Genomic DNA, 8,073 nt, shown 5'->3' with positions numbered 1-8,073 from the left:
AGCACATGCCTATGTACATGTATTGAGATTACAATACATGTACAACTTGGGAAGGTCTTTCTTTCTATCTGGGTATGTAAATCAGGTTGCTTAGTGGCAAGTGCCCTGATTCCTTAAGCCATCTTTTGGACTCCCCTTGCCCCATTGGATCTTTCTTTTCTTTTCTTTTTTTTTGCACCATTCCTGGAGGTACTGCAATACCAGGTCAATGAGTGGAGTGGATGGAGCAAGCTCCTATTCCAACTCCTAATTCCAAAAATTCATTTAATATGTTGTCCTCATATAGAGGACGTGTCAGATATTAAACTGATAAGAGCAGATACTACACTTGATCTTAGCCAAAAGGCTGAGAAGTGATCCCACTGGATGTTTCTCAACCTGTCTTGAACCCTCATGCCAGACCCAGTGTCTCTAGGGCACTCAGTTTTTGCCTGTCTCTTCTGGACATTTCACACTGCTGGAAGCCTTCTCTTGCTTAATTCCACTGCCTAAGTTCTGGCCTGGTAGTATGAGCTGCCCCAGTTTTCTGAGGGAGGAAGGGGAGGTAGGAAGAGAGGGTGGGATCTAGAATAACAAGAGCTTGACTCCAGCCTGGCTATGCCTCTGTCCCTGGGGCCATGTTGCCTTGGAGCCTTTCTCACTATGTCTAAAGTTGTTTTGAGGCATGAATGAAAGCCAATATTGAATTGATGCAAGACTCTGTTATGATAGCAACAGCTTCATGGGGTTCATGTGTGACTTCAGGCTGATTGTGGCTTTTTCTGTCTTGCTTGGGAGGTGGTTTGTGAGTTTCAATGGTAGCCTGCTAAGGGAACCTAGCAAAGATACTTCCCGAACTCTGCTGTGCCATTTCAAAGTAAGATACATCTGTTGTTTTGTGACTGAAAGAACAAACAAGAAAGATAAAAGTATGTGGTTGAGATTCCCACATTGACTGACTACTGAAGTGTTTTCTAGAAGCTGAAATACTCCATCATCTGAAGACGGTTTGATGGAAAAACCAGCAGAAATGAGTCTGAATGAGATGGCGGCATTGTGTGCTGAGCTCTGGTTCTCCATGTTTACTGTTTTATATGGCTTCCTTTCTCACTGGAGGTGGCTGGTCTTGTCTTACCCTGAAGGTGAGAGGCTGAGGACCAGGAAGCCCCCAGTGGCCTGAGGGCTTAGCAGGAGAGCATGTAGTTACATCTCTTTCCAGGTGTCCTTTGGGAAATCATTTCCTGGAGTATGTATTTATAAAGTGAGTGAGCCTGACTAGGACTTGGGATCCCCTGCCCATCCCTGCCCCACTAATACACACAGGGTTAGTTTGCAGTGTGTGCTTGGACAGTAGGTTGCTTGATGGCTGGGGAGTCAAGTGCCACAGAGAGGAGAGGGCTGGGGGGCCATTCAGAACAGCTGCCTTTCTAGGGTCCTAGGTGTTTTCCATTTTACACTTGAAGTGAATGTGGATTCTTAGCACTTCTGGTCTCTAGAATCAATGGTAGAGAGGTGTGCTTGCCTTGAAACCATTCAGCCACTTCTGAACAGACCCAAAATAGTAAATGGCAACTAGGAGAGTGATGTTGGCCTTTAGAATTCCCAGTTGATGTGGATATATATATATATATATATATATATATATATATATATATATATATATATATCTTTATGCATGCATATGCTTTATTTTTGTTTCATTTGTTTGGTTTTATATTCCTAAAATTGATTCCCAGCAAGGGAGCGCTAAATATGAATGACTCTGAACTGTTGTGTGCATTGTTAATTTAAAAAATATATATATATATAGTTTATGGTTTTCCCCAGTTGGTTTGATTAGCAATTTTCTTGAGGAATCCATTGTTTCCCAAATAGGAGAACCATCCATTAAGTGAGTGCATACATTTAGGGATGATGGATTTCTCAGGTCTCCCTGACTGCAAGTGTGTGCATTGTTCACATAAAACAGTTTATGTTTTTAGGTCTTTTGGTATAGTAAGTGAGCCATGTGCTGTAACATCTGTCCGTATTATCCAAAGCTGCTGACAGCTGTCACGGGTGGGGTGGAGCAGAGTGAGACATGTGTGAGGAGTCGGAGATTCAGGAAAGTGGGCTTAGCCTCCAGCAGCTGCAGGCTGTCTCCCCTCCAGTGTGACTAGGCTTGATCTAGAAGGGCATACACATACGTCTGCACTAACTGTCCTTCCTAGCCAGAGAGTGGCGACAACAAAGAAACACAATCTGAATGTATGCACACACTCCTTGGTCAGTATGGTCGGTCATAGGTTGGATGCGCATGTACAGGGGTGTGCACATGTGTGCATCATCTCTAACCTGCCTACTATGTCTCAGATAACTGGTACCACCTTGGGCCCCACAGCTGGTTCTGGTTCTGGCTGGTGGCTGTGATAGCTGCTATTTGATTGATGGATGGGTGGGCTGATTCTGGCTGTCAGTCCTAGATAGATCTTGAGCCCCAGAGGCAGGAGTGTCTTGGCATCTGTTTCTCCAGGGAATGGCACTGAGTATGGTCAGTTTTCTTAACCCACATCCCCACTAGATGCCTCACTTTGTGGTAAAGAGTCCCCTGGGAACATTTTTGTTCTTTGAGTGCCAGAGCACTGCAGCTTGTGTATGTGGAGGGGGTGGGGGCGGGAGGGGCTGCCATTGGTTGTAGGGCCCCATCTTTGTGATGTTTTGTGCTAGAAACTGCCAGCCTTGACTTACTCTTGGGAATTAGCAGATTTTAGCTGTGAAATTAATTCCATTTTTATCAAGTACTGATTTTCTTCTTGATCACAGTCAGATCTTTGCTTAATCAGCAGCAATGATGGGGGCTGCTACACTTGATTTGCTGTTCTCCAGGGCAGTGTCACCCCCAGCTTACATTGATCCCATGTGGAGAACTGTTTTGAGGGGGCCTGGACTGGCAATGTTCCCTGCCCTATGCTTTTTGGAACCATGCCTTTAGTTCCTGTATATGTCATTTGTTTTGTCCATAATATGTGATATTTATTTAGTAAATGAAGTGAGGGATAGGGAGGTTTCTGAGCCTTTAAAAGGTGGCCCCTGACCTAGCCATTATTATTATTATCCACTGGCTGGATATACAGGGACTTGTCAATGTTCAAATTGAGGAGTCTACTGAGGAGTAAAATGCTTTACTTTAGTTGTTCCTAAGTGCCTTTGCTGGGATAGCCATCCATCCATCCACCCACCCACCCACCCACTCATCCATCCATCTATCCATCCATCCATGCATCCACTTACCCATCCATCCATCCATCCATCCATCCATCCATCCATCCATCCATCCAACCACTTACCCACCCACCCATTCATCCAATGGACATATTCTGAGTCCTTGCTGAGCCTGTCTTCCCTGTTCCCTATTTAGAGCCAGGTGAAGTTGGCTCAGGGTGGTGTGAGGGAGAGTGTTTCATTGTACCAGAGCTCAGTCCTAGTTTTAGGTCCAGTTTCTCCTCTGGGAAGCACAAGCTGGGAGGTGTGAGAGTGCCGGGGCTGGCACTCTCACAGACCCCATTCGAGAGAAGGGGCCAAACTTGCCCTTTTAGGCCATCCTTCATGGGGAATCCAGGGCACAGGGAGAACCTAGTTTTCTGGCATTAGGATGATATAGTTTGTGTAGGTCAGGGCCCAGATGGGTGCACGATGTCTATGGGTCCTGACTGATAGGTCTGGAGTTGCCTTGGGTGGTCCTGAGGGTTTGGGGACAGAACAGCTGGAGTGATCACAGTGCAGTTTACTGAGCAAGCTATGGTGGACTTTCTGGAATCATGTTTCTACACCTGAGAGTAGGATCATGGGTAAATGACCATGAGGGGCCTTATGATACAGGTGACACTCAGAGGGACACAAGGAAGACTAGGGGTCATTCATGGGCATGGGGCCATGTTGTGGTTACCAAGAGGGTTTCTTGGAGGATATTGGAGAGGGTCGGCTAGGAACCTCCTCATTCCCCAGGGTGTTCTGTGCGAGGCCATGGCTGCTGAGTCCCCTGCCTCATGAACACAAGTATGGATGTTTAATTTCACCCTTTAGAGATTTATAGGCTTGCTAGATTAAATTGCCTCTACTCTTCTACAGACATGACAAGATCTACGACAAACCATACATCACATTATTAATTTGCTCACGCAGAGTTAACCTGTGCAGCTTTGCTCGACTTACTCTGGGCTGGGCCCAGGCCCTGGGAAATATGTTTCCAGTTGTCTACTAAGAGAAGGTGGCTCTCAGGACAGACTTGCAGCAGGACGTATCAGCTGAGCCCTCTTTGTCTGCACACAGCCAGCTTTAGCCTTGCTGGGACACAGGTCACTATTTCCTGGGCTCCCAGTAGCTTTCTGATTGCTGCTACTGCTTCTGGGCTAGCCATGGCACAGGCTTAGGGCAAGGCAGGGTGGGATGGGGCAGGGTAGGGTAGGGCAGGGCAGGGCAGGGCAGGGCAGAGCTGTGGGTTGTGATCTGAGCCCCTGTGCTGGGTGGAAGCTGGATTTCCAGCCTGAGCAGCATGGCAGGCAGTGAGAAGATAGATATTTGAGTGCCTCCTTTTTAGCCTAGAGACCTGAGAGCTACAGGGCCCGTTACCCCTTCCCCTTCATTTTCTGACAGGATGAAGCAGCCATTATTCTCTTGGGGCCAATGGGTCAGAAACAGCTCTTCCTCCAGCACACCAGTTATCAGCACAGGTGCCCATCTTTGGAAATGCAACCGGCTTGTTTTATTCTTTGGCTCAGGGTGGAGGTGTGGGGCCGTAGCCATTCCCACAAGCCTTGCCATTCCTTCATGGCCTCTTTTGCTCCCAGGTCATAGCTGGGCATGGCCTGCTGGTGACTGGAAATCAGGACTTGGAAGGGGCACTGCCCTTGATTGGTGTTGGGGGCCCCTGTGTGCAGACCTTTCTGCCATCTTGATGGCTGTTTTCAACACTGATGTTACATTGTGGTTTACGTTGACTGAGTCTCCCATCCACCTTCTTTCACAGCATGGTGTGGTTCATGTCTCACAGGCCACAGAAGAACTGCTTTACTGGCATTACTACCTTTCTGTGCCCACATGGGAGTCATTACAGTGGGAACCAACACTTGGTGCTAGATATTTGCCTTTGCTATGCTGACTTGGTCATGCCTATGGAACCAGGGAAGACCCACAGAATTCACACACACGCATCTCCAGTGGAATATATTTTAGCAAATTCTTAAAATCCACCAATGTACTGTATAATCTACAAGAAAGAAGGCAGGTAACCACACAGGGAAAGTGATAGAGGATGTTATGTGTGTATGCTTGCATGCACACACACACACACACACACACACACACACACACACACACACACAGTTCAATACACAGACAAAAAGGTTCTGAACTCTGTCCAGTTACCAGGGAGATGCAAAGCAAATCATAGCTGTGATATACCACACGTTCACCAGGCTAGTTCTGATCAAAAGCAAGGAATGGTAGGCTGTCAAGCAACTGGAATTCTAGTTGCTGATTCAGTATAAATCTTCACAGCTACCCAAGGGAGGCATCTCATAGTATCAGCTAAAGTTAAACTCACATGCTCAGCTTCATGAGCAATCGCAGTCCCAGCAAATATGAAGTGTGTACGAGGGCCCCGAACACTTCCTGTCCTAATCCCTATAGATGTTGCCTTCAGTTTCCTAGAAACTGAGTAAGGATTTATAGATGAGAGCATCCTGGATTCTCTGGGTAGACCCTGGATACCAGAAGCCACAAGAAACTGGATGAACAAGGGAAGGCATGTCTCCGGGAGCCTTCTGTAGAGGTCATGGCCCTGCTCACACATTAATGTCCATCTATTGCAACAGCAAGAGCTATGAGAATGTAACCTGGGCCTTAAGCTGCCCAGTTTTGTGGTGGTCTGTAATAGCAACCACAAGAAATTACTACAGCTGCTAAGAGAAACATACAGGTATCCACAGCCTCATGGTGATGACTGTCAGTCTGTGAACAAGCTGGATAACCATCAGCAGAGGAGTGGGTGGGGACACTGAGTTTCATTCTCACACAGGGTACAGCACAGCAAGCAGGGAGTGGAGACTCTACAAGCGGGTGCCATGGGACAGAGGCGTCTTTCCCCATGATGTTGAGAAAGTCCTAGATCCCAGAGTCTCTGCTGCATGTGTCACCTTACATGACATTCAACAGGCACCTTTATCCATGTCAGGTGCTGTCCTTGCAGATGGCAGTGAGAGGTTACATAGGGTGGAAATGGACCTCCTTCAGGGCTTGATAATGTTCCATTTATGGTATTTCTGTCCACCTACAGTATTTCAATAAGAAGTTTAAAGTACAGCAGCATACCACTTTGACTTTTCCTGGAGAACTTTAGTTGATTGACTGCTGGATTATTTGCCTGCTGAAGTGATGGTGTTTAATATGAGATAACGAAGTTTTTCCATTACAATGGATGCTCACTCATATTTAGACACAAGCTTTATTTTGAGAACGAGATCAAGGTTGGCAGATCCAAACAGTGTGCAGAGACCCTCTCAGATTTAGTCGGTATGGATATGTAACTTAGATAACTGGGCTTTTCTTCCTGCACATAGCAGAAGTTTTTGTTTGATGGGCATCCTCCAAAGGCCAGCTTTTTTTTTTTCTTAAGAGAACCAGATCCAGGTAATCCAAACGTCAAAGCATCAAAGTGCTTTCATTGAGCAGGAATCTGAGGGCTTGGAGAAGAGTTAGCAGGTAGGCAGTGCATTCACAGCTCCCATATTCTTGCAGCCCAGGAATCCTAGGTAGAGGTCCCTTTAGACAGGGCCCATCACTCCTGGTCCCCAGAGGCACTGGTCCTCTTTGTCTCTAGCTCTCCCTGGCATGACCGCCCTTCTGCCCATGTGTTAGCACTGTGTTAGCTTTTTGTCGCTGTGACAAAATCCCTTGGAACATAAGAAGAGGAAAAGAGCATTTAGGTTGGGTCATAGTTTCAAAGGTTTCACTCTGTGACCCTGTTGCTTTCGACTTGAGGCAGCACGGGGCAGTGGAGCAGTGGAAGAGGCAAACGGCCCACGGCATGTTGGCTAGGAAGCAAGGAGAGGAAGAGTGGTGGTGGGCATGGAGTTCCAACATCTCTTTAAGAGCATCCCACTAGGTCCTGCCCTTTAAAGCCTTTACTGCCTTCTAATATGGCCCCAGCCTTATCACAGAGGCATTCAGGGGACCTCTCCCAGCCCACCCAGCCAAATGATATCAAACTCCTCATTGCTCTGGACTTCTCTTCAGCCTTCCTAGTGCTGTCCTTCATTCCCATGTGCTTACTGCCTGTGAACCCACAAAGAGAGGGCCATGACTGTAGAGAATACTCTTGCCAGCCCTGGCCACACTGGCTTCACAGGCTTGAGCTGGCTGGAAAGAATATGGCTGTGGCCATGGGTCATTTACCTCTTTGTGAAGTTCACCGTGGGCTTTTGGAGGGTTTGGTGTTCTGCGGGTCCTCACTGCTTTGAGTGGCTCACTATGTCCATGTGCTTGCTTCTTCCTCAACATCTTGGGAGGAAGGCTCAGCTCAGTGAGCTGTTTGTGATCCCCAGGTTTTGGGATGGTGGTGCCTCTGTGTGTGTGTGCACACCTGGTCACGGTACCCACATAATATGCTACCTGTTCCAGGCTGTAAGGGGAACTCCAGGCAGAGGAGCAGTGGTAGCGCAGGTGTCCGGTAGTATGTCAGTCCTGCTCTAGGTAAGGACAGAGAAGAAGATGGGGCCAGGGCCGAGGGTAGTAGAAATAGAGTCTGTGTTTTTGCCAGGACTTGACCATGTATCATGGGTCCTCGTGGCCTCCTTCCTGGCCTTTCCCAGCCTGGCCCAGGTTCTCCAGGCTCTTCAGAACCAGCATGGCTCTGGGTCATGATGGTAAAAGGTACCATTTCCTGAGCGTGAGCCCATGGTGCTAGGCTTTGTGAATTTACTTCTTAGTGGTGGCAGCACTGAATGAGTCTTTAGGAAATGTGCCCCCACCCTCTGAGGTGCTCTGGAGGGTCTCATGTGGTGTTCCTGATGACATTGTGACTGTGGTGATGCTGCTTTGGTGTGCCTGGTGACACTG

The 8,073-nt window shown here is 47.6% G+C and overlaps 1 non-coding gene across 1 annotated transcript; it reads right to left on the bottom strand.

The window, feature by feature from the left end:
• Window positions 1–167: 167 nt before the first annotated feature.
• LOC113834929 lies at window positions 168–358 on the bottom strand. The gene has a single exon (XR_003483957.1). It is a non-coding gene; the product is annotated as a U2 spliceosomal RNA (small nuclear RNA).
• Window positions 359–8,073: the final 7,715 nt, after the last annotated feature.

The sequence above is a fragment of the Cricetulus griseus genome, chromosome 3 (genome assembly GCF_003668045.3).
Source record: "Cricetulus griseus strain 17A/GY chromosome 3, alternate assembly CriGri-PICRH-1.0, whole genome shotgun sequence".
Taxonomy (NCBI): domain Eukaryota; kingdom Metazoa; phylum Chordata; class Mammalia; order Rodentia; family Cricetidae; genus Cricetulus; species Cricetulus griseus.
Note: the sequence above shows the minus strand (reverse complement) of the source record. Positions and strands in the feature narration are given on the sequence as shown.